At 45.1% G+C, this 26988-nt stretch overlaps 1 protein-coding gene and 2 pseudogenes across 1 annotated transcript in view; all 3 read right to left on the reverse strand.

The window, feature by feature from the left end:
• Positions 1-11799: 11799 nt before the first annotated feature.
• LOC147186595 (uncharacterized) lies at positions 11800-13493 on the reverse strand (annotated as a pseudogene).
• A 3723-nt stretch (positions 13494-17216) lies between these two features.
• LOC147186596 (uncharacterized) lies at positions 17217-25433 on the reverse strand (annotated as a pseudogene).
• The window catches only part of LOC147186597 (uncharacterized), a 41188-nt gene continuing 33247 nt past the window's right edge, over positions 19048-26988 (reverse strand). The window contains exon 4 of the mRNA XM_086101305.1: positions 19048-19188. The gene's annotated coding sequence lies outside the window, so the exon portion shown is untranslated. The remainder of the gene's footprint in view (positions 19189-26988) is intronic.

The raw sequence follows: 26988 nt of genomic DNA on the forward strand, positions 1-26988 counted from the left end.
AAAACATATATACTGTATATCTATAGATATTTAAAAAAAAAAAAGAAAAATCCTCCTCTCACCCCTAGGGTGGTGTCCGCCCCATTCAGCTCGGGTCCTCTACCAGAGGCCAGGAAGCTTGAGGGTTCTGCGCAGTATTCTTGCTGTTCCCAGCACTGCACTTTTCTGGACTGAGATGTCCGATGTTGTTCCCGGGATCTGTTACAACCACTCATCTAGTTTTGGGGTCAGTGCCCCGAGTGCTCCGACCACCACAGGCACGACTGTCACCTTTATCTTCCAGGCTCTCTCCAGCTCCTCTCCGAGCCCTTGGTATTTCTCGATTTTCTCGTGTTCCTTCTTTCTGATGTTTCCATCACTTGGGACCGCTACATCCACTACAACGGCTTTCCTCTGCCCTTTATCTATGATCACGATATGTGGTTGGTTCGCCATTACCATCTTGTCAGTCTGGATCTGGAAGTCCCACAGGATCTTCGCTCTGTCATTCTCCACCACCTTCGGAGGTGTTTCCCATTTTGACCTTGGGGTTTCCAGTCCATACTCCGCACAGATGTTTCGGTAGACTATGCCAGCCACCTGGTTATGGCGTTCCATGTAGGCTTTCCCTGCCAGCATCTTACACCCTGCAGTTATGTGTTGGATCGTCTCAAGTGCCTCTTTGCACAACCTACACCTTGGGTCTTGTCTGGTGTGGTATATCTGGGCCTCAATGGCTCTGGTGCTCAGGGCCTGCTCCTGAGCAGCCAGGATGATTGCCTCTGGGCTGTCCTTCAGGCCAGCCCTCTCTAGCCACTGATAGGACTTCTTGAGATCAGCCACTTCAGTTATGGTCCGGTGGTACATCCCGTGTAGGGGCTTGTCCTCCCATGATGGTCCCTCTTCCAGCGCCTCATCCTCTGTTCCCCATTGTCTGAGACATTCTCTGAGTACGTCATCCGTTGGGGCCTTGTCCTTGATGTAGTCATGGAGCTTGGATGTTTCATCCTGGACAGTGGCTCTCACACTCACTAGTCCCCGGCCTCCTTCCTTTCGGCTTGCGTACAGTGTCAGGGTTCTGGATTTGGGATGGAACCCTCCATGCATGGTTAGGAGCTTTCGGGTCTTAACGTCCGTGGTCTGAATCTCTTCCTTTGGCCACCTTATTATTCCTGCAGGGTATCTGATCACTGGGAGGCTATAGCCGTTTATTGCCCGGGTATTATTCTTGCCATTGAGCTGGCTTCTTAGGACTTGCCTCACTCGCTGGAGGTATTTGGCCGTAGCCGCTTTCCTTGTTGCCAGTTCGAGGTTGCCATTGGCTTGTGGTATACCGAGGTACTTGTAGCTGTCCTCAATGTCTGCTATTGTTCCTTCAGGGAGCGAGACCCCTTCAGTGCGGACTACCTTTCCTCTCTTAGTCACCATCCGACTACATTTCTCAAGCCCGAATGACATCCCGATGTCGCTGCTGTAGATCCTGGTTGTGTGGATCAGGGAGTCTATGTCCCTTTCGCTCTTAGCATACAGCTTTATGTCATCCATGTAGAGGAGGTGACTGATCGTAGCTCCATTTCTGAGGCGGTATCCATAGCCTGTCTTGGTGATTACTTGGCTTAGGGGGTTCAGTCCTTCATGATCAGGATCGTTCGCACCTTTGGTTAGCCATCCTGGGGGGGGCCTATCCCTCAGCAGCTGGTTCATTTGTGCTGCTCGGCGCTCATGGAGTGCTGTGAGTTTCTTTATCCAGTAGGTGTGGACCATGTCCGGGCCTGGTGCTGTCCAGTTCTTCATATCTGAGACTCTTTCGTGTATGTCTGCCACTGTTATGGTAACTGGGTTCTGTTCAGGGAGGTTGCTGTGCTCCTCTCTCAGGGTCACCAGCCATTGTGCACTGCTGTTATGTGCAACCTCCTTCTCCCATATGCCTTTCCAGTACCTTTCAGTTTCCAGTCTTGGTGGGTCAGCTCTATTGTTAGGACCCTGCCACTGAGCGTACACTTTCGCAGGTTGTGTTGCGAACAGCCTGGTCATTCGTCTGGCCTCATTCTCTTTCGTGTACCGCTTTAGGAGGCTGGACAAGGGTTGGAGCCTTTGTTTGGCAGTTTCGAGTGCTTCAGGTATGGTTATCTGGATGTACCTCTCGGGTATCGGCCTTTTCATCACACCTCTCTGGGTCTCTGTCAATTGACTCACATCTTTCCGAGCAGCCTTGATCTTAGCCTCCAACCATCTTTTCCATGGTGGGTAACGTATCTCATGGCTTCCATGGTTGCTCTTACAGCCAAGCATCTCTAGGATCACTGATGCTGAGAGAGCCTGGAAGGTAAAGGTGACAGTCGTGCCTGTGGTGGTCGGAGCACTCGGGCAGTGACCCCCAAACTAGATGAGTGGTCGAGATAGCAGATGTTGTTTTGGTAGCAGGCTGCCCAAGAATTTAAGACAGCCTTGAGTCTGTGGCTTATGTCTCTTTCGTGGCGTCGATCAGCCAAATCCGTGATTTCAGTCAATATTTGAGCACGGATTCCAGTTTCTCCAAGTTCTTGACCATCTTGCAGAGACGCTCCAAAACCACAACATTTTGTGGTTGAGCACAGTCTGAGTCTGAGTGTTGGACATCCGCACTATGCCATCCTTAGACCGGCAGCCTCTTCACTTCCAATAGAGCCGCTCCCGTCGGTTGAATTTTGCGATAGATCAGGAAACTGCTAACACCAAACAGCAGCATACCTGTTATCGGAAGGCCGATACTGTAGATGTCATCCACATCCTCAACGGACAGTGTTGATAGGCACACCATTCTCCGCTTCCTCCAAAGATCTAGGGTGTACCCAGCAGCAAAAGTCCCCGAGGGGCAAGTAGGCTCCCCACTGCCTGCTCTTCTCATCGAGAAAATCTTGTCGATGGCATCGAGAGACCAGCCAACCAATTCCATGTTTGTTTTTAGGATGAAAATACGACAGGAGGATAGGAAAAGTCAGACAAAAACAGCACATGGACTGAGTGGCGAGCAGGGAAGGGTGGGGGTGGGGTGGGGGGACAGGAGCAGAAAGCAAAAGCGTCCGCCTTCGTCGAGAGCCAAGCAAGAATTATTTATTTTATATAGTAGTTGTGTATATAGTATCGTAGTTGAAAACATTTTTCAAGTCTCGTTTTAGTTTTTTCATTAATTTGACGTAACCATGAGCTGAAGAAGTTAACAACAGCTTTATTTTGGTATTTTATTGTACTTGATTGGATTGTGGTGGATTGTTCAAACTGTCATGGACGGGCACTGAATATAAAATGTTTGTATGGTCTTTATTGCTTTGAAAGCTCGGACCTCATGAAAACTAAGAAGTCTGATGTATATACTATAATGCGTTTGTCCTCCAGTGTTTTGGCCTGCTCGGTGTCAATGGCGCAGGGAAGACTTCTACATTTTGCATGCTGACGGGAGACCTGTCGATTACCTATGGAGAGGCCTTCCTTCAAAACCGCAGGTGCATATTGCTCAAAGAGTTAGTAGTTACGTTGAAAAAGTTAATTAAACTGATTATGTGATTTTAAAAATAACTTTCCTGATTGTTTGACTTTAAAAATAAATAGACCAGCAACCCCATAAAACATGATTTTCCTTTTTTTTAAATCCAAAAAAAACCCATTGTCCATAATTTATAGACCACATGCAGCTCTTTGGGTCGCGCAGTGCCTCAGGGGCAAGTGACTCTCTTTGGTTCCCAACTTTGCTGGGATATAAGGATGACACAGGTTACATTTGTGGTCATCTGCTCCGCCCAACACTGCCAGCAAAATAAAAATAGGCTGAATAAATTTCTTGTTTTGCTCACAGACCATGAGTTGAGTGATTATAAGCAGGGCAACACTCAGCAAATCAGTTGCCATGAATATATGTTGACAGCATTTAAACACATAAACAAAATCTAAAAAAAGCACTTAAATGTCAAGACATACAAGACCCGGCCCGCAAGTATTTAAGCCTGACCCATTGACGGAAAAATTTAAGGCCGTTCGTCATTTTGATGGGTTAAAAATTGGGCCATTAACCACAGCAGCAGTACGCCCTTAAGAATCTAGCGCGGCACTTTAAGAGAGAGAATTAGAGAGACAAAGAAAAACAATGACGGGTGGATAATAGATAGAGACAGGAAGGAGTTCTTTGAATTGTCATTGCAAGAGTTTAGTACAGTACGTGTTGTGATGAGGCGACTTCTGTTTTTTTGCGAACCACGGTCTCTCGTGGCCAAAACTCTTGATGGCCTCGAAACGAAAAAAAAAAATCAGCGAGAGAGAAGTCCGGGCCGACCTGACCTGAACCCGTAGCAATGATTGACATTTTAGGCCCGACCCGACCCGAATTTCAGGTCGGCTCGGGTCGGGCTCGATCTCGGGCCGCCCGATCTTACCTCTAATACAAGTGGGTTTCTGAAATAACAAATATAAATAACGAGAACCAAAAAGATGGAAATTGTTGAGAGCATCTTAATCGAATACATGAGAAAAAAGTTATTAACCTGGATTTAAAAGCATTTACAATGTTCAATGTTGTTAGTGGATATGTTCCACAAGGAGGATGTGAGTTGGAGGAGAAGGAACAATTTTGGTTGGACCTTGATGAAGTGATAGAGAACATCCCTCGAAGTGAAAGAGTTGCAATTGGTGCAGACTTCAATGGACATGTTGGCACAGGAAAGAGAAATGATGTGGAGGTGATGGGCAGGTTTGGACTCCAGACGAGGAACGCCGAAAGACAGATGGTGGTGGACTTTGCTAAGAGGATGGAAATGGCTATTATGAATACTTTCTTCCAGAAGAGGCAGGAACATAGGGTAACCTATAAGAGTGGAGGCAGGAGTACACAGGAGTACAAAGTACTGTGTAAGATGGTGGTGTGTAAGATGACTGGTGGTGAGGAAGATGAAGAGAGCAAAAGCTGAGCAGAGGACAAAATGGTCGAAACTGAAAAGGGAAGAATGTCACATAACTTTTCGGAAGGATTTGAGACAAGCACTGGTTTGTCAGGAGGTGCTTCCAAATGACTAGACAACTACAGCTTATGTGATCAGGGAGACAGGTAGAAAAGTACTTGGTGTAACATCTGGAAGGAAAGTAGATCAGGAGACTTGGTGGTGGAATGAGGAGGTGCAGGAGTTTATACAGAGAAAGAGGTTAGGTAAGAAATGGGACACTGAGAGGACTGAAAAGAGTAGACAGGAGTACAGGGAGATGCGGCGCATGGTGAAAGTAGAGGTGGCATGTATGATGTCTGTAAGACAGTGGTGAGGTGTGCTGTCAGTGTGACAGAGGAATTCAAACTCCATGGTTGGACTTCACCGGGGTCAGTTCTGAGCCCCTTCTAATTCCCTATGGTGATGGACAGGCTGGCAGATGAGGTTAGACAGTGATCTCCATGGACTCTGTTGTTTGCAGATGACATTGTCATCTGTAGTGAGAGCAGGGAACAGGTGGAGGAGAAACTAGAGGTGGAGGTTTGCCCTGGAAAGGAGAGGAATGAAGGTCAGTCGCAGCAAGACGGAGTACACGTGTGTGAATGAGAGGGACCCAAATACAAGAGTGAGGTTACAGGGAGAAGAGATAAAGAAGGTGGAGGATTTTAAGGACTTGGGGTCAACTGTCCAGCGCAATAGATAATGTGCAAGAGGTGAAGAAGCGTGTGTGTGTGATAGAAGAGTTTCAGCTAAGATGAAGGGAAAGGTGTATAAAACTCTGGTGAGACCAGCCATGCTGTTTGGACTGGACACGGTGCCACTGAAGAAAAGACAGGAGGCAGAGCTGTAGGTAGCGAAGACGAAGATGTTGAAGTTCTTCTTTGGGAGTAACCAGGTTGGATCGGATCATGATGAGCCGCCTGTCTTTTTCTCACCATCCTGCTCCACCAAATCAGCTGCTTAGCGTCACTCTGGCCTGGGCTGACCAGTGACTCACGGTAGGGGCTCTCCTTGATTCAGAGGCTGATGAATGCTTTCTGGACTCTGAATTTGCTGCTCAGGCTTCCAGTTCGGAAGAGACATTAGAGAAGCCCCTGGAGGTTTTTGCACTAGCCAGTGTCATTCAATGCACCAGCTCTCCTAAGCCTAATCTTTTGTCCAGAGTAGAGGTAGAAGCTGGCCGTGAACTGGGCTTCTCGTTCGGCTGGAGTGAGTCATGTGCATCCGAGCTGCATGGGTTCCTCCTCTGCTGTAGCCTGGGATGTTAAAGGCTAAGTCCCAGGAGTAGTGGAGAGAGTAGGACTGGCTGTTCTGTGGGTTCTTAATGTCTGGGGAGTGACCGGAGACTTTCTCAGGGCTCACTCACGCCTTCTCTCCCGGAGCCGGCCATGGATACGGACGGCAAGCATGATCAGTTCATCAAGGGAGGGAGGCTCTTCCTGGGTGGCCAGCTGGTCCTTGCCAATGTCGCTGAGGCCCCTCCGAAAGGTAACTCGTAGTGTCTGGTCATTGTAGCCACTCTCTGCTGCAGCCAGCCCTAACTCCACTGAGTAGTCCGTGACACTGCCACTGCCCTGCTGGATACTGTTCAGTATCCTGACCGTGGATGGAATGATGGAATACCTTCCGTAACGCTGTCACAAAGTCCGTGTATGAATGTACTTCACGGGATGCCTACCAGAGGTCACTGTGGGTGCTTATGACACAAACTTGTACTGAGGACTGGTACGGGATCCAACTTATCCCAGCTCCAAACGAGCTGAATTGCTACAGGTGGGTGATAAGCTGGCAAACCTTAGGTGTGAGGTACAGAGCACTCTGGCTGAGAAGGCTGGCTGGCTGGCCCTTCCCGAACACTTCTGCTTCAAATTTGACTATTTGACAGGGGAGAGGGGGCAAACAACTCCCCAAAATGAGATTGTCCTGGTGTGAGTTTGGAATCTATTTAACAGAGATGTGTTCCTCGAGCTGGTCCTTGGCCTCGAGGACCGGCTCCAGGACCGAGGGGCGGTCCTTGGTCCTTGGCCTTGGCCTCGGATTGCCGGTCCTCGGACACAACAAGGGATTAAAGCCTCAAATCCCTTGTATAAATTATAAATATATATAATATATAGTATAGTATATAATATATTTTTGCAGCATTTGTTTATCATTGTATGTATATGTTGTTGTTTGTGTTATTATCATATGCAATTGAATAAGTAGACCATTTCAGAATTCAAAATTTGGGACTCTCTCAATGCATAGTGGGACTCATACTTTTCTGATCAGCGAGTCCCTGGGACAAGAGATTACCGCCTTTTCTGCACTCAATGATTGACTTCTATGCAAAGTCATTTTCAACTTGTGTTCCGTGCCACATCATGCCTGTTGAGTGTTGATTTACTTCATATTAAGAAACTACTGCACTAAAACATTAATTCATAAATGTATACCATATGATTTTTTTTTCTCAGTATAAATAACACTGTTCTACTCTTTGAATAAAACCACTTCATTCAAGCGTTAGGGAGTGCAAGGGGTTATGATGGAGGGGTTTTGCAAATCATGAAGGCCTGCCAAGTGGTGTGATAGCATTGTTTTATACATGTCCTCGGCTAGGCCTCAGTTTCAAAATCAGTCCTTGGTCCTTTGCCTTGGCCTCGGAGGCAAGTCCTTGGTCCTTGGCCTTGGCCTCGGAAAATTTCTCAAGTCCTTGGCCTTGGCCTTGCCCCGGAAAATTTTCCAAGTCCTTGGCCTTGGCCTCGGAGTCTAGTCCTTGGCTTTGGCCTCGGGTTGCCGGTCCTTGGACACAACACTGCTATTTAATCTTAAACCACTTCCTATCTGCCCTCTTTTATATGCTGCTCTCTTTTGTTCCTTCTCTGGCAGATGACAGGCCTCTTTTGGCTTCTGACCTATTTTGTCCTCTCCTCTGGCCATGTGCCCACAGCTAGTCCCTGTCACTGGGGTCCCCTTTTTATCTTATTGGCCACAGTTCTTTTCGTTTCTTTTCTGTGATCTCAGGTTTCATGCACTTACCTTGCAAGGTCCAAGATAAAGACATAAAATACGCTCTGCTGTCAAGCCCATCAATAATGTAGGCCACACAAGCTCGACCAGAATTCCCTTCAGTGCACTTCCGAAGAGGGCTGTCGACTTGAACAGCCAGGTGTACCACTGAAGAGGAATAAGTATATTTTATGTGTTTTTGATTTGTAGTAAGGTTTAGGCATGTTTTTGCTCAAGTACCAGGACCGAGTGTTCCCTGAGAGAAAGGAGTGCATGATTGTTTTGGTAAAACAATGTTGTTGGAAACAAATGTGCATTTCCTTTCGGAACGGGGTGTGGAATTGCTTGAGCAAAACATGATTATTTTGAGAGTCAGATGTGTACGACACCTGTTATCGAAGAAGAAGGCTGTTCGGTGACGCCAGAGAGTTTGGGCCGGCCACCCTCCCCTCTGTGGCACACGAACATTTGAGCGTAGAAAAGGAATCCAGAGCTAAACTCTGGTAGAGTCTGCTGCGGGTTGCGTACGGACACCCAGCTGGTTGGATGCACACTCTGCCGGGGATGTTGGCTCTCCTTCCCAGTACGCACTGTAACGCTACAGTGAGAGTTTAGTCGTACTTATTGCATTTAACCAACTTGTGATTGTATTGCTTGCTGTGCTGATTCTTTTTGGCGGAATAAATGATGCTCATATTCTAGCAAAGTTCAGTGTCTTGTGTTCATTTCTGTGTGTCTATTCTCAATGATCCTGCTTGAGTAAATAACAAAATATTGGAGTAACAAAATATTGTCAAAGTGTTTCAAAACAACCACACAGGGCCAGTCACACGAGAGAGCTTCCTCTCGTGATGTGAGAGCACATTTTTCTTTTTTTCATCTTTTTTGGGGGGGGGGGGGTTCGTCTTTTTTCTCCCTGCAACGTCTTACTGCCATTTCCTGTCTTCACAATTTGGCCAGCTCAACTATGAGTCTCGAATCAAAACAAATTTCAATGGCTAACTCTTCCTAAGACAATAAGTAAACTTAATTGTATGCTGCATGTGTGTTTAAATGAAGGATAAAAGAAACTCAAAACAAATCAAATACAGCAGCCCTCTAATTAATGACTTGTTTCAGAGGTTTTAAGCTGTTTAAGCCTTTTAAATTTAATAAAGAAAAAACACTGTGGTGCCCCTGGTGGCGGCTGAGTGTCCTGAAGGCATTAAATTCCAGTTGTCATTAATTAATTAAATTCTTCACATTATTGCGACATTGTCATCCACAGTGTCATCAGAGAGATGGACCGCGTTCATCAGCTGATGGGATACTGCCCACAATTTGATGTCATATTCAAACTACTGACTGGCACTGAGAATCTGGAGCTTCATGCCCGTCTTCGAGGAGTGCCTGAGGAGTCTGTCACCCAGGTAGCAAAAACAAAAATTTACCACTCATAAAAAAAAATTTTTTGAAAAATAGGTAAAGATAAGTCAAATTTCGTCTCGTATGTAGAGCCAAAATGTGTTCATGAAGATTAAATTTCACTGAAACCTAAACAAGTCTACTCAACAGGACGTCGCACCTTTGTACATTGTGTGTCTTGTAGGTGGCTCTGTGGTGTTTGAAGAAAGTGAGACTTAGCCAGTTTGCCAAGCAAGAGGCTGGAAACTACAGCGGAGGCAACAAGAGAAAACTGTCCACTGCGATTGCCCTCATCGGTGCTCCGCTTGTTTTATTTCTGGTGAGGAACATGACACCTTGTCAACCAACATGGGCAGTGGGTGAAAGCACCCCAACACATGTGACATGAAAGTGTCTATAATTGACAATTACCTCAACAAACGTGGCTGCAGATGGACAGACTGTAATGTTACAAGTTTGTCCATGAAATACTGGAAGGGTCATTCCACAATCACGAAATGATTTAGGCACCGACGGTTTGTGAAATCAGGGCTTCTTTTATTTCAGGAAAAAAATGGTCACGTAATTAGATTTGTCTACATGACAAAATAAATCCCAATATATAAATAAGTCACAATAAAAGCAAAAATTTATTTAAATGCTAATTTAATTTGGCAGGTACAGTAGTTACAATAACAGGGTTGCAAGCCACAGGTTTGCAAATCAACATTAAGTTTTTACAAAATGAGTACATGCTCGCTGTGTGAAATGGTTAGGGGAGATGATTGTTGCAGCCTGGATAAGGGAGATATCAATCACCACTCTGACACAGATGGTTCTTCTGGAATGCGCGCATCGGACCGGCGACTAATACCACGCGACGAGTGTTGGGGCGCTTTGCTCTGGGAAGACGCTGAAACAATGGCGAACGGCTCGCCAATTTCGCCGCCTCAAATTGCCTAGTCATGACGAACACACGCTTCCAACACCCCCAATGTCAGCTAGTCACCTGGTACTCGAACGATGGGCGGACGACTCACCAGATTGACTACATTCTGGTTCAGTCATGATTGGCGAGTTCAGTCCTCAATGCTTAGGCGCAGACACGGGCAGCAAGAGCAGCTCCAACCACGCGCTTGTGCATGCTACCCTCTGCATCCGACTTAAAGTTAATTGCCCGCCAAAACGCACCACGCGGATTGATGTCGCGAAACTGAAGCTGGATGGCGGGAACTCAAATCTACCATCGCTGCAGCTGCGCGCTCGCATCTCGGCTCCACCAAATGCCAGAACCGCGACTGGATCACTGCAAATATGCTGGCCCTTGCAGAACGATCCAGGCTTGCACGAGTCATGGCAGCAGCCAACTTCCGTGAACTAGCGACTTCCCACTCAGGTGATTCGGGCAGATCGAAATGCCTATTGGCACGACTTTGCCAATGAAACTGAGAGCCCCGCCGCGGCGGAAGATATCCGCAAGCTTTACCAACTGGTAAAGAAGGCGATCCGGAAATCCACCCGAGTCAGCGAAACGAACTGCGCAGAGAACGGTTCCGTGATTACCTCCTTAGAGAAACGTCTGCAACGTTGGCGCAAACACTTTTAAGTTCTACTTCATCACTCACCACCACCGTTAGCGCTTGTGTTTTCTGCAACTGACGAGGAGTACGACTGCAGCTCGGTTCCGCCTACGGTTGATAAAATTCGAGGGGTCGTGCATCAGCTCCAGAATAATGAAGCCCCGGGTGAAGATGGCATTCCAATCGGAAGTATACAAAAGCGATTTTGACGTCTTTGCAGCGTGGCTCCATTGTGTCTACAACACCGTGTGGATGTCCGAGACCATCCCGGATGACTGGAGCGAAGCAGTGTTACTACCCCTTTTCAAGAAGGGAGACAAAAAGCTATGCGCCAACGACAGAGGCATTAGCCTTCTTGATGTGGCTGCAAAAGCATTTTTAGTCCTGCTGAAACGCTTCCAGATGGCCCGTGACCACCGGATTCGCCCGACTCAGGGTGACTTTTACCCCGGAAGGGGATGTGTAGACCAGATCTTCAGTCTGCGTCACACCCTGGAGCAACGATCGGACTACCAACAACTGACAGTCGTGTGCTTCATCAACTTTGCAGCAGCATTTGATTCAGTCGACCGGGGTGCCTTGTGGAGGATCATGCAGGCTGACGGGATCACTGTGAAACTGCTTCGGCTCATCCAGGGGTACTCCCGGTCAACCCGAGTCCGAGTGCGGGCCTACGGCAGCGAATCAGAAGCCTTCGAGGTGCGGTCGGGTGTCCGACAAGGCCGCACACTCTCGCCAACCTTGTTCAACTACACCATCTACCACATTCTCAACATTGCTCTCCATGGCTTTGAGGGCGGTGTCGGACCTGGCATACGCGGATGATATCGCTTGATTTGGAAACACGCTCGAGGAGGTTGAAAATGCGCTGATGAAAATCCATCGAATGGCCCTGTCAGTTGACCCGGACAGGATCATCACGCTTGGGCCGCCATGATCAGGGACGCTGTGCGTGCCAGGGAAGAAGCCAGCTCAACCCGCCCAGGGTGAAGTCCGTCGTAAAAAAAAAAAAAAAAATCCAGGGTTTTACATTTTGTTTATAAGCAAGGTCTCTACAGCAATAAGCGTCCCAGGGTTCATTGTAACTAAGGCCTTTTCACTATTTTGGGGGGAAAATCTGTTCCTCATAATGAAGTTTACATTATAAAGATGTTTATTGCAATAGAAATCGATAAATTGAAAATGTATTTTGTGAAATTGAGATTTTAAAATATGCACATTATCGGAGTGGAAACATTGCAATTGGGCTGTTGAAACGAAGTTCAACTGTAAGCTACAGCTTAAATGTCTGACATTCCTGACAATCCAATTCCAATTGACAAGAACAATCTATGAACATATATTTCAAAAGTCTGTTATAGCATTCATAAAGTTACAAAAGGGTTCATAAAAAATTTGAATAACTTAGATCACACCCATCAGCAATCGCATTATAATAATAATAATAATACATTTTATTTATAAGCGCCTTTCAAGACACCCAAGGACACTTTACAATAACAAAAAACACAAAACAAAACGGGCTGAGCAGCGGCAGCCAAAACGCGCCAGCGTTCACTCAACCCATTGGAGGAGCTTGGACGCATCATGTGATGTCCTTTATCAATGATCACGATATCTGGTTGGTTCACCATTACCATCTTGTTAGTCTGTATCTGGAAGTCCCACAGGCTCTTTGCTTGGTCATTCTCCACCACCTTTGAAGGTGTTTCCCATTTTGACCTTCCAGTCCACACTCCGCACAAATGTTTCGGTGCACTATGCCAACCACCTGGTGATAGCATTCCATGTAAGCTGTCCCTGCCGCATCTTACAACCTGCAGTTATGTGTTGGATCGTCTCAGGTGCCTCTTTGCACAACCTACACTTTGGGTCTTTGTCTGGTGTGGTATATCTGGGCCTCTCTGGCTCTGGTGCTCAGGGCCTGCTCCTGAGCAGCAAGGATGAGTGCCTTCAGGCCAGCCCTCTCGAGCCACTGAGAGGACATCTTGAGATCAGCCACTTCAGTTGTGGTCCGGTGGTACATCCCGTGTAAGGGCTTGTCCTCCCATGATGGTCCCTCTTTCAGCACCTCATCCTCTGTTCCCCATTGTCTGAGACATTCTCTGAGTATGTCATTCATTGGAACCTTGTCCTTGATTTATTCATGGAACTTGAATGATTCATTCTGGACAGTGGCTCTCACACTCACTAGACCCCGGCCTCCTTCCTGACGTCTTGACTACAGTCCCAGGGTGCTAGGGTGGAACCCTCCATGCATGGGTAAGAGCTTTCGGGTCTTAACATCTGTCGTCTGAATCTCTTTCTTTGGCCACCTTATTATACCTGCAGGGTATCTGATCACTGGCAGGGCATAGCTGTTTATTGCCCGGGTCTTGTTCTAGCCATTGAGCTGGCTTCTTAGGTCTTGCCTCACCCGCTGGAGGTATTTGGACATAGCCGCTTTCCTTGTTTCCAGTTCAAGGGTGCCATTGGTTTGTGGGATACCAAGGTACTTATCGCTGTCCTCAACGTCTGTGATTGTTCCTTCAGGGAATGAGACCCCTTCAGTGTGGACGACCTTACCTCTCTTAATCACCATCCGACTACAATTCTCAAGCCCGAATGACATCCTGATGCCACTGCTGTCGATCCTAGTTGTGTGGATAAGGGAGTCTACGTCCCTTTCGCTCTTAGCATACAGCTTTATGTCATCCATGTAGACGAGGTGACTGGTCATATTGTGTCCAAAGCCAGTTTTGGCGATCACTTGGCTTAGGGGGTTCAGTCCTATGCAGAACAGCAGTGGGGGGAGTGCATCACCTTGGTATATGCCACATTTGATGGACACTTGGCAAAGTGGCTTGCCATTGGCTTCCAAGTGTGGTTTTCCACATCCTCGGAAAGATGTGAGTCAATTGTCCTAACAACAGAGCTGACCCACCAAGACTGGAAACTGAAAGGTACTGGAAAGGCAGATGGGAGAAGGAGACACATAACACCAGTGCACAATGGCTGGTGACTCTGAGAGAGGAGCACAGCAACCTCCCTGAACAGAACTCAGTTACCATAACAGTGGCAGACATACAGGAAAGAGACTCAGACATGAAAAACTGGACAGCACCAGGCCCGGACATGGGCCACACCTACTGGCTAAAGAAACTCACAGCATTCCATGAGCGCTTAGCAGCACAAATGAACCAGTTGCTGAGGGATGGGACTCACCTAGATTGGCTAACCAAAGGACGAGCGATCCTGATCATGAAGGATCCCTGAAAGGGTGCAGCCCCATCCTACGGCCAATAACCTGTCTCTCCACAACATGGAAGCTCATGTCAGGCATCATTGCGGCTAAGATAAGTGGACACATGGATCAATACATGAGCGAAGCACAGAAGGGCATTGGTCGAGATACAATAGGAGCCAAACATCAGCTCCTGATTGACAGAACAGTCGCACAAGACTGCAGGTCCCGACATACCAACCTGTGCACAGCCTGGATTGATTACAAGAAAGCCTATGACTCGATGCCACATACATGGATCACTGAATGCTTGGAGTTGTATAAGGTGAACATGACCCTAAGAGCCTTCGTTGTGGACTCGATGAGGATGTTGAAAACCACACTTGAAGCCAATAGCAAGCCACTTACCCAAGTGTCCATCAATTGTGGCATATACCAAGGTGATGCACTCTCCCCACTGCTGTTCTGCATAGGACTGAACCCCCTAAGCCAATAATCACCAAGACGGGCAATGGATACCGCCTCAGAAATGGAGCTACGATCAGTCACCTCCTCTACATGGATGACATAAAGCTGTATGCTAAGAGCGAAAGGGACATAGACTCCCTGATCCACACAACCAGGATCTACAGCAGCGACATCGGGATGTCATTCGGGCTTGAGAAATGTAGTCGGATGGTGACTAAGAGAGGAAAGGTAGTCTGCACTGAAGGGGTCTCACTCCCTGAAGGAACAATAGCAGACATTGAGGACAGCTACAAGTACCTCAGTATACCACAAGCCAATGGCAACCTTGAACTGGCAACAAGGAAAGCGGCTACGGCCAAATACCTCCAGCGAGTGAGGCAAGTCCTAAGAAGCCAGCTCAATGGCAAGAATAATACCCGTCAATAAACGGCTATAGCCTCCCAGTGATCAGATACCCTGCAGGAATAATAAGGTGGCCAAAGGAAGAGATTCAGACCACGGACGTTAAGACCCGAAAGCTCCTAACCATGCCTGGAGGGTTCCATCCCAAATCCAGAACCCTGAGACTGTACGCAAGCCGAAAGGAAGGAGGCCGGGGACTAGTGAGTGTGAGAGCCACTGTCCAGGATGAAACATCCAAGCTCCATGACGACATCAAGGACAAGGCCCCAACGGATGACGTACTCAGAGAATGTCTCAGACAATGGGGAACAGAGGATGAGGCGCTGGAAGAGGGACCATCATGGGAGGACAAGCCCCTACACGGGATGTACCACCGGACCATAACTGAAGTGGCTGATCTCAAGAAGTCCTATCAGTGGCTAGAGAGGGCTGGCCTGAAGGACAGCCCAGAGGCAATCATCCTGGCTGCTCAGGAGCAGGCCCTGAGCACCAGAGCCATTGAGGCCCAGATATACCACACCAGACAAGACCCAAGGTGTAGGTTGTGCAAAGAGGCACTTGAGACGATCCAACACATAACTGCAGGGTGTAAGATGCTGGCAGGGAAAGCCTACATGGAACGCCATAACCAGGTGGCTGGCATAGTCTACCGAAACATCTGTGCGGAGTATGGACTGGAAACCCCAAGGTCAAAATGGGAAACACCTCCGAAGGTGGTGGAGAATGACAGAGCGAAGATCCTGTGGGACTTCCAGATCCAGACTGACAAGATGGTAATGGCGAACCAACCAGATATCGAGATCATAGATAAAGAGCAGAGGAAAGCCGTTGTAGTGGATGTAGCGGTCCCAAGTGATGGAAACATCAGAAAGAAGGAACACGAGAAAATCGAGAAATACCAAGGGCTCGGAGAGGAGCTGGAGAGAGCCTGGAAGATAAAGGTGACAGTCGTGCCTGTGGTGGTCGGAGCACTCGGGGCACTGACCCCAAAACTAGATGAGTGGTTGTAACAGATCCCGGGAACAACATCGGACATCTCAGTCCAGAAAAGTGCAGTGCTGGGAACAGCAAGAATACTGCGCAGAACCCTCAAGCTTCCTGGCCTCTGGTAGAGGACCCGAGCTGAATGGGGCGGACACCACCCTAGGGGTGAGAGGAGGATTTTTCTTTTTTTTTTTTAAATATCTATAGATATACAGTATATATGTTTTGGTCATCGTACAGTACCACTTTTGTTGTCCATAAAGGGCAAATATACAAAGAAAAAAAGAACTATATTTGTATTATAGCGCTGATGCCACTGAACATCTCGAGTGGTTGAAAGTAAAATAAATATTCAGGAATAATACTTTTACAATTTTTGTAAAATTGTACGTTGCATTACATAAACTTATTTTCATCGATTGCAGCACAAGGGATTAAAACAGCTGTTGTGTGACAAAATATTGTTTTCACTGTTGTTGATGGACAATAATATTGTGTGAGAGATTATGTGTGAATAACTGCTCCAAGTGAAAAATGTTCATGTAAAATTGAAAAACGAAATTGTTATTTTAGTAAATATTTGCATTTTGCACAGAGAAAACTGATTCATGATTCCATGTTGATGAGAGCATTAAAATGGGGAAAAATAGGACAAGCAACAGTTAATTTGATCAGAAGCTGTTAACTGAACAAAAGGATGTTCACTTGAAAGCCAAAACAGGAGCCGGCTGAGCTCTCCCAGGCCGACAAGTCTCCCATAATAAACCTTCCCCATTGCAAATGAGGTTTTTGTGAAGTCAAACTCTGGAACAAAGATTTTGTAGTTATACTAAGAGTAAATATGGGATAACAGAATTACATTAACAATCGGCTCCAGAACCCTTGTGAGGATGAAGCAGATCAGAAAATAGATGGTTGGAGAATGTTTTGCCATTCATAGTCTTCGTCTCCATTGGGATCCTCTCTTTTGAGTGAATTTGGGAACCTTTTTTTGCTGACTTCACAGCTCGGACCTCCCGGCCCAAAGGGCGTTCAGGAATTCCAATCTGACCTTATTTGAGACATGTTACAATAATGGTCAACCTTTAAATACAGGCAACCTTCTGTTTTTGGGCTCCTATTTTTATATCTCACTCAAGGAAAATAGTGCCTCGTCAATCATGAATCTCTCCGATATTGAGGTAGGGATATTGAGGAAGACATGGCTGATCCAAGCTTTTTGAGCAAAGAAAACTTGATTCGCCAGCAAGTAGCACAGTAGCAGTAGCAAACAACAATTCATACGGCTCCATCACACATTTCATGACAAAATGGAAAATGTCCCTTTTATTCAGGATCGCATCCAATAAAAGACAATTAAACACATATCGCAACACGTGGGGTGCTGCACAGTCAACGACGGGACAGTTAAAAAAGAAAAAAAAAGGAAACAAAACACAAAGAACGAAATCAACCAACCAAACCTCCTCTGAAAGTGAGTTAAAACAAGTTACATTTAAAAACCACAACTCAGAGCCAAATATATATATATAAAATGAAGAATCCAAAAGTATTATTACATCATTAGCAATGCTAATTTTCCAATTCATTACATCAACCAAAAAGAAAAAAGAAAAAACACTTTTCAATGCACTCAAGGAAAAGAAAACTTCAGCATCTAAATAAGAAGGTAGATTCAACAGCATGTAGAATGTGTAGAAGGTAGTATTTGTCTGATGAAGCCTGATTATATAGGAGTGGAAAATTTCATTGATAACTGCTCATCTCATCATCACACTTGTGATTCTTAATCTGAGACTTCCACGAGAATCTTTGGCCACAAACTGAGCAGGAAAAATGTTTCTCACCAGTGTGGGTTCCTGTGTGTCCTCTTAGGGGTGTCTTCTGACGGAATCTTTTGCCACAAACTGAGCAGGAAAAAGGTTTCTCACCAGTGTGCGTTCTTGTGTGGTTAATTAGGCTTCCCTTCTGAGAGAATCTTTGGCCACAATATGAACAGGCAAAAGGTTTCTCACCAGTGTGTGTGTTTTTAAGGTTGTCTTGTCAGAGAATTTTTGGCCACAATCTGAACAGGCAAAAGGTTTCTCACCAGTGTGGGTTCTTGTGTGATTTTTTTTTAAGTGTCCCTTATGAGAGAATCTTTGGCCACAATCTGAACAGGCAAAAGGTTTCTCGCCAGTGTGTGTTCTGGTGTGTGTTTTTAAGGTTATCTTGTCAGAGAATTTTTGGCCACAATCTGAACAGGCAAAATGTTTCTCACCAGTGTGGGTTCTTGTGTGTACTTTTAAGTTTCCCTTCTTGGGGAATCTTTTACCACAAACTGAGCATGAATAGGGTTTCTCGCCAGTGTGTGGTCTGGTGTGTATTTTTAAGGTTCCCTTCTCAGAGAATCTTTGGCCACAAACTAAGCAGGAAAAAGGTTTCTCACCAGTGTGGGTTCTCTCGTGCATTTTTAAGTTTCCCTTCCTAGAGAATCTTTGGCTACAAACTAAGCAGGCAAAAGGTTTCTCACCAGTGTGGGTTCTTTTGTGATCATGTAAGTTTTCTTTCTCAGAGAATCTTTGGCCACAAACTAAGCAGGAAAAAGTTTTTTCACCAGTGTGTCTTCTGGTGTGTCTTTTTAAGGTTCCTTTCCGAGTGAATCTTTGGCCACAAACTAAGCAAGCAAAAGGTTTCTCACCAGTGTGGGTTCTTTTGTGATCATGTAAGTATTGTCTGCAAGAGAATCTTTGGCCACAAACTAAGCAGGCAAAAGGTTTCTCACCAGTGTGGGTTCTTTTATGATTATGTAAGTTTTCTTTATGTGAGAATCTTTGGCCACAAACTAAGCAGGCAAAAGGTTTCTCACCAGTGTGGGTTCTTTTGTGATCATGTAAGTATTGTCTACAAGAGAATATTTGGCCACAAACTAAGCAGGCAAAAGGCTTCTCCCCAGTGTGGATTCTCACATGTATTTTATAAGCACTCTGACAAGTAAACATCTTCCCACACTGAGAACATTTCCAGGGTTTCTTGTCAGTGTGACATGTCAGATCACCATCAGACTCTTCATCCTCATCATCATCAACATTTGATGATATGTTATCACCATCTTTCGTGCAAGGGTAATCTGGCTCCCCCTCTCTTTTAATGTATAGGACCTGCTGTTCATTCTCTTTGTTCTCCTCTTCCTCTTTAATGTGAAAGGACTCTGCATCCCGCCACTCAGGACAAGCATCTTCACTGATATCTGCAAGACACAAGAAGACAAAAACACCCATGGAATTCTGGTTTATAATTACAATGAAGGTTACTCAGCGAACTAGATTAGTTCAGATTACAACTCAAAATGTGACATGACCAGCATCACATACTAGTGGTGGATTTTTCTTTCTTTGATTATTTTTATCCATGGTGGTGGTGTATTAATTTTTTTTATCCTTGGGTATTTGTGAAAAAGACTTGCACAGAGCGTGACATTGCACATTTTTGAGTGGTGGATAAGTCCAGAGTGCAAATTCTAATGTGCAATTTCCACCTTTTGTGGGACGTTTCTGAACCGCGAAAAAAATCGATTACTAGACATTGATCCCTCGCTATTTCACGCTTCATTTATCGCGGCTTTCGTACGTCACATTTAAAAAAAAATTCCAAAGTTCTGTATTCAGAAAAGAGAGAGAGAGAGAGAGAGAGAGCTGTGAGAGAGAGACAGAGAGTGAGAGAGAGAGAGAGAGAGAGAGAGAGAGAGAGAGAGAGAGATTGCAACCAGTGCGCTTAGAGGGAACATTGGTGCTGTTGCATCTCCGGTAAACATAAATCTAAATGAAAGGTACCTCCACCCGAAGGCGGAGGGAGGCAACCCTCTCGTCTACCAGTGTGAACCCCAATGGACAGGCGCTACGCCGGGGGGCAAAAAGTATGCCCACACTTGCTCTACGTCTCTCACCGTGGGCAACTCAAGAGTGAAAGAGAGTCCAACCCCTCTTGAGAGAACTGGTACCAGAGCCCAGGCTGTGTGTGGAGGCAAGTCCGACTATATCTAGTCGGAACTTCTCTACCTCGCACACCAGCTCGGGCTCCTTCCCTGCAAGAGAGGTGACATTCCACATCCTTCGAGCTAGCTTCTGTAGCCGAGGATCGGACTGCCAGGGTCACCGTCTTCGGCTGCCGCCCAGCTCACACTGCACTCGAACCCCTTGGCCCCTCCCATGGGTGGTGAGCCCATGAGAAGGAGGACCCACGACGCCTCTTTGGGCTGAGCCCGGCCGGGCCCCATGGGTGTCGGCCTGGCCACCAGGCGCTCGACAACGAGCTCCACCTCCAGGCATGGATCCAGAGGGGGGCCCCAGTGACCCGCCTTTGAGAAACATCCGTGCAAGGGAAACTGAGATCCATTCATCATAAGGTTTTTTTTTACACACAGACACACACGTTAATTAATTACCGTATTTTCCGCACTAAAAGACGCACTGGATTATGAGGCGCACCTTCAATGAATGGCTATTTTGTAAATTTTTTTCATACATTGGACTCTTCACATTATAAGGCACAATCTACAATGGTTCCACTAGATGGTGGTACGCTCTTTCCATTCAACTCAAGAGGCATCCGCTCAACTTGAGAGGTGTTCACGGCCGCCTCTGAAAAATGTAAATTAACTATTACTGTACTTAAATGAAACTACAAAAATTGAAAATACAGTGAAACTCCTCTAGAACGAAACCTACATGGGCGAAAATACCCCCTAATGTGGAAAAAAAAATCTTCATGCATTAAGACCATTCCCATTCTCCTGCCCCCCATACGATGAAAAAAAACCCGTTAGGTTATACTAAATCATTTTCTCTGCTCTTGCCGCTCTTCTCTGCTCTTGCTGCTCTTGAAAAGATTCACTACAACGAAGTCTAATCCAACAGCAACCTCTCCTGCTTCGTTCGGAAATGGCAACAGCAACCACCATACTGGTTTACATAGTGAACGATGTTTATTTTGGTCACAGCTCCAAGTTTCCTGAACGCAACATACTCATAGCTGCTCTGCCATTGGCTTACCGAGCATCATCCTGGCCTCCGATTGGCCAAGTGTGTAAATACTGTAGCTCGATCCGTGGAAGATTGAGTGGAATGCATCCGATTAGCAGCTCAGAGTAAATTGCTTATGGCTCGACAGACAGTCAAATAAACAAGCGTTTCCTGGAATGCTTTACTTGTTATCATGCTAAAAACCTTACGCTAACTGAGCGCTAATTAGAGAGAAGGCGAGTTCCATCGTGCTATGGCCATCGAGGACTACGAAGCGTCCCGTGGCTGTCTTAAAATGTCATTGCATGACATCAGCTGAGCAGCGCCGTCTTGGGTGGCGATCGAGGGGAGGTCGAGTTAGAGACAGTGAAATCGTGGAAAGAAAAGTCACCGGGTCCAGGGAAGTATTTGTTATTGTTCGATTCAGACGCAGCATGAACGTTGCATTACTAAAATGGCTACAAAACGGACCTTTGGATGTCAAGCAGCTAAGACAAGAAGCGCTCTGACGCCGGATAAGAGGGTAAAAGTGATGATTACTTATTAGTCATTATTATTACATTATCCAAGAAATTGATGTAAGTGAAAGTGAATACTGATCGTAAATTTCGCAATTTCTTTCCCTTTTTTTTCTTTCTACACTGACTATTTGAAGTGTCAAATAGGTGTTTGCTCATACTTACGCACAATTGGAATAAAAATAAAGAGTGTTTGTGTGTGTACATGTGTGTGTGTGTGTGTGTGCTTACATCGGAGATCAAATTTGCTACAGTGAAAAACCCCCTGTTGTGAAAAATGTCTTACTGCAAACATGATTTCGTTGTAGAGCAGTTTCACTGTAATGCATCAAAACAGAAAATCAAGCGAGGAAATCACAAAATAAATTCTATATCCCCCCTACAGAATTTATTTTGTGATTTCCTCACTTGATTTTCTTTGTGGTTTCATTGAAGTAATAATTAATGCACGTTTTTCGGAGGCGGCCATGAACGCCTCTCGAGTGGAACGGAAGAAGGAACGGAGACGGACAAAGACGTACAGTACCTGTATTTGTTGAGACTTTGAAAACCATTAATAAAGTCTGCGTTTTTAAAAAAAACAAACACAGGTGAGTCTTTGTACGTCTCTGTGCCTTCTCTTATTCCGTTCAACAGGAGAGGCGTTCATGACCGCCTCCGAAAAACGCATTGGCATTTCCTTGATCATAGTGCCACGACTACAACAATCAGATGTAAGGAGTAGTTATTTATTCCTTTGTTGTGTATTCACAAATTATGAAATCACAATATAAATTCTGTAGGGGTGGGCTATAGAATTTATTTTGTGATATCCTCGCTTTGTTTTCAGTTTCAATGTATTATTTTCAATCTTCGTAGTTTCATTGAAGTAATCGTAAGTTTACGTTTTTCGGAGGCGGTCTTGACCGCCTCTCGAGTCGAACGAAAGAAGGCACGGAGACAGACAAAGACGTATCTGTATTTGTTGAGACTGTTTTAAAAAAAATAACACCACAGCTCTCCTTTTTTCAGAGCTGCAACAAAAACTTATTTAATAAAGCAGCGACACAGTTCACTGAACCAACAGCAAGTTATAACATAGCATGTCTCCAGGAAGGAGCCATCTTGGAGTCGATGTATTACCGTAATGACCATACAAAAGACGCACCGGATTTTAAGGCGCTCTGTGAGTTTTTAAGAAAATTGAAGACTTTTTGGTGCGCCCTATAGTGCGGAAAATCTGGTACATCACATTTTGTGTGTTTTTTTTAACTGCGTTAATCTATATTTTAATCACTGCCTTTATTGTTTCTGTAAGTGGCTTGCTTTTTTCTAATTGCCCTTTTTATGCATTGGCTTCCTGTGTTCGAGTTGTTGAGGGTGGGGAAACAACTGTCAGTCACAGCCTGAAGTGGAAATTGATTGATTGGCTGCCATTATGTTGGGGCTTGTTTAGCCAAAGCTGATAGGCTCCCATTGGAGTTGGGCGGGCTTAGTCAGCAGCGGTGAGGAGTGGAGAGGTGAAAATGGAGCAAGATGTGAGAGTTCTCGGCACAATGAATGGAAAATTCATTCCAAAAACGCGCTGACGACACAATTGATAAAGGTAGAGTGTTGCGTTTTATTTTACTTTTGTAATTCTTTGGAGATTTACAAAAACAAACAAAACACTGATGTGCATGCATCAGTTGGAAGGCTTTTATTTTGAATGTGGCCAACGCCGCTCGACGACCCCACATTACCGTAATGCAGAGTGCTAACAATTGCTGCGGCAGCTGGCGGGACCTCAATTTTGCGAGTGGAAGCTGGCCTGACCGCAGTACGCAGAGGTGCTTCCGAACATAATGGCACTCAGGCCGGGGTTGCTGAGCTTTTTACAAAATCGCTGTGGACCAGAAGATTTCCTCAAACGCATGGAGCAAGAACGTGTTAGTGAATTTTGACATTGCCCGTTATTGTTTTTCACTCTTTTGTGTTTGCAAGCCTGCTGAAGCTATAGCTAGCACAAGTTTGCAGGGAATTCTAGTATAAAATATTACCTACTTTTAGCATCATCACGCAGGTAGTTCATCTGTTGTCAGCATGTTCGCCTGGGGCGGTCCTTCTAGAATGGTGAGTCAGTCACCAAAATCGTATCGCGGGCTGGTAAATCAAAAGGGAGTCCTTGATTGTTGACAGTGCTGAACAACGCAAGCCAAGAACAACCCTTTTGCTCGTCTTTTACATTAATGGCCAAAAGACGTTTTTCCGTACAAAGGTACAGTAATCCCATTTGTTTATACGCGAATTCTACTCTCCATTCCTTTTCAAAAATATGAAAAGGATGCCTTCACCATTGCAGGTTGCTTGTACTATTTTTTTGAATTAGTTTTTGAACTCAGCAAGCTATTTCCTCATTTTCAGGTCCGTTTCGAAATTATTCCACAGATTAACACCTTTGATAGATACACTTCTTTGCTTGGTGTTTGTTCTTGTTTTGAGTTTTTTGAATACGTTTGTGAGGATGAAGCGGATCGGAAAATGGATAGATGAATTTGACAAGAAACTTGTACTTGATATGTATATACATATACACACACACACTACGTAAAATAAAGACAGCATATGAAGGCTGTTCAGAAAGAGTACGAAACAAGTGAGACGAACAGCGTGACCCACCCTAATCTGTGAAGAACAATTCTTGGCTGCATCCTGCGAATGGCGTCCACCAGTTGACGTTGTCCCTTGAGGTCCTCTTTTTCTTTACAAAGTTCTTCCTCGTATTCTGATGTCTTTCTTGTGCACATAGTGCGAAAATTGCAACAACACTTTACGCTGACCATCTCCGCGCAGCGACGTGTTGAGCACGAGCGGCTCTTTGTTAGCGGCTAACAAGCTAACCGAAGCGAAACTCGGCCGAGAAACACCAATGTACACCGAGACGACTTTAATCGGACACGAAGCTTCAACGAAAGATGTTCTAGTCCAGCGAGATGATTGTGAACGCCCCGGGTGGAGGTTTGAGCACATTGAAGACAAATTAAGGAGAATTTCGTCAAGGGTTGTCTATCCTAGTGATGGACCGAGCGACACTGGTGCGTGAGCACAGTGCAGAGAGGTCAAGAGTGAACCCCCGTATCGGTGCGTGTACTGCTTTTAGAAAGAATCACGTGACCAATCCAGGACCTGAATAGTTTGAATGTGCTGCGCCAAAGTGTGTTTATAAGGACACAAACTGTATCAACATGTCGTGGGTTTGTTGGCTGGAGTTTTGTGAAATTATGGATCGTTCTAAGACGTTTTCCCCAGTGTGGAATAATTTTGATCTTGGTAAATCTTTTTCTCCTTTGAGCAGTGTTTACTGTTATATACATTTTTTACGGTGGCGCATTGCACCCACTTTATCAGTTTATCAAGTGAATGACCTGTTATACATATGATCGTCAGTTAAAGAGCCTTACAGTTGCATACCTGTCAACTCATACGGTTTAGCCATAGTTCATACGGATTTTGTGGTGAATTTTACGTATATGGCCATATCGCACTAATCATACGGATTCTGAAAATTTCCCTTTTTTTTTCACCAACTCCAAATGATTTGGAGTTGGTGAAAAAAGTAACGCAGGAATACAACTCTGAACACAGTAATGCCACTGAGTAGAGTGATGATTAGACATTAACCAGACATTGTACTATGGAGATCTACAATAAATATCATTGACAATTTTGTGGGTTTTTTTCTGCCGTTATTTTGACATATAAAATGCTTTGGTATGTTATAGGGATTTTTTTGCTCTTTATAAGGATTTTTTTGGTAGTTTATACAGGTTGGCGCTCCGAAAAGTTGACAGGTATGCAGTTGCTTTCTTCATTTTATCTTATAATTGCGAGATCCTCCATAATTGAAGTTCAACGCTGCCTGTCAGAAGCAAACACACCCAGAAAACAAGACCCTTTACAATATTGGAAATGGAACCAGAAAACATATCCACATCTGCATCAACTTTCATTTCAAACTCTCTGCTCACTATCGTCATCTGAACCATGTGAAAGAGTATTTTCTGAGGCTGGGGAGCTGGTGTCGAAGAGGAGAAATCGCCTTGGAGCAGAGACACTCCAAAAACATTTGTACCTCAATAAAAAGTCATAAACTAATCACTTTTGTCTTTTATTTCACACGATTTAACCAAAATTTTCTACATAAGTTAAAAATATGAATTGTAACTCAAATTTTCTATATTTTACATACCAACTCAGTTTAGCATTTACACAAACAAGGAATTTCTTTACCTGCAATGATTATATAACTACTGCAGGGATCACTATTGGGTGACCAACACAGTGTTAATATAGTGCTGCCACAGTTTGTGAAGTGGGTCAATACACTCCTTGAGGTATCATCGTCCCATCACTACAGCCCATTCTGCCGGGCGGTCGAACGTAAAGTTTCCTGGGGAGGTTAAACTTTGCCATTATCCGAAGCTGCAGGTCCGTCGTCGACTTCTGACACCATGTAATGTTATTGAAGAATGTCCACTCAGAGAGTTGTGCTTAACAGAGGTTCTTTACTAGTCGCTCGGGAACAGTGCAGGCCAGTATAACAGTAACGAAGACACGTTCTCTTCACAAGCATGAGGTCGGTTGCTGTGGTAACCCGACAGCAGTTCTTTACGGCATGTTGAACTGCTGTCGTAAAGTTCAATGCATATACTGTAGTCCTTATATGATAGATATAATCGACAGAATATTCCCGGCACAGAACACTTTTTTTCATTAGCTTGGACGACATGTTAAATTGCGCTGAAATAACGCAAAGGCAAAATCAAATTTTAAGTTCAGTTTGAAGGCAGCAAGTTGTTTTAGAGACATTCTGGTATGTGAGAGTGAACTACATTGGAATAAATCACCACAGTGGTATTTATTTTCTTCCTTCTTTGCACCCAAGATAATTTCGAAACTTACACTAATGCTGCTAAGTGGTGTAATATCTGTTTCTTGTTTTTGTGTGACGTCACAGGGGTGAGGAGCCAGGTTGGGGGAATGTTGGTTCCGACAGTTAGTCTGAGTGTGGAGCGCATGGGCGTGAGTTGTGGCGAACAGCAACTCCTATGAATGTGTGTGTTATTGCTCCTTTTGTTTATTAAAAACGACGGATTTCATCGGCGACTGCGTACATCCTACTTTCCGCATTGAAGGGCATTACAGTGGGTTCGGAGAATGTATGGGTGAAGTTTGTTCATTTGATTATCAGGTACACTTCTTCGACTTCACTGCTGTGCTCTCTCTGTCATTATTTTTCGATACACCAAGCATTCTTTTTAACTGTTGAATTATTTTTCTTCCCCGCTTTTGAGGCTCCAAATATTGGAAGCAAAATGAAAAAGAAATGGACTCGGTATCTTATGTCTCTTTTAAACAAACAAATATATCAGATTTGGGAAACTCGTGAACAAGACCCCAAGATACTTAAACTCCTCCACTTGGGGCAAGATCCCCCCCCCCCCCCCGACCCGGAGGGGGCACACCACCCTTTTCCGACTGAGGACCATGGTT

This window comes from Hippocampus guttulatus, chromosome 21 (genome assembly GCF_054856545.1).
Source record: "Hippocampus guttulatus isolate MCC_2025c chromosome 21, RoL_Hgut_1.0, whole genome shotgun sequence".
NCBI lineage: Eukaryota > Metazoa > Chordata > Actinopteri > Syngnathiformes > Syngnathidae > Hippocampus > Hippocampus guttulatus.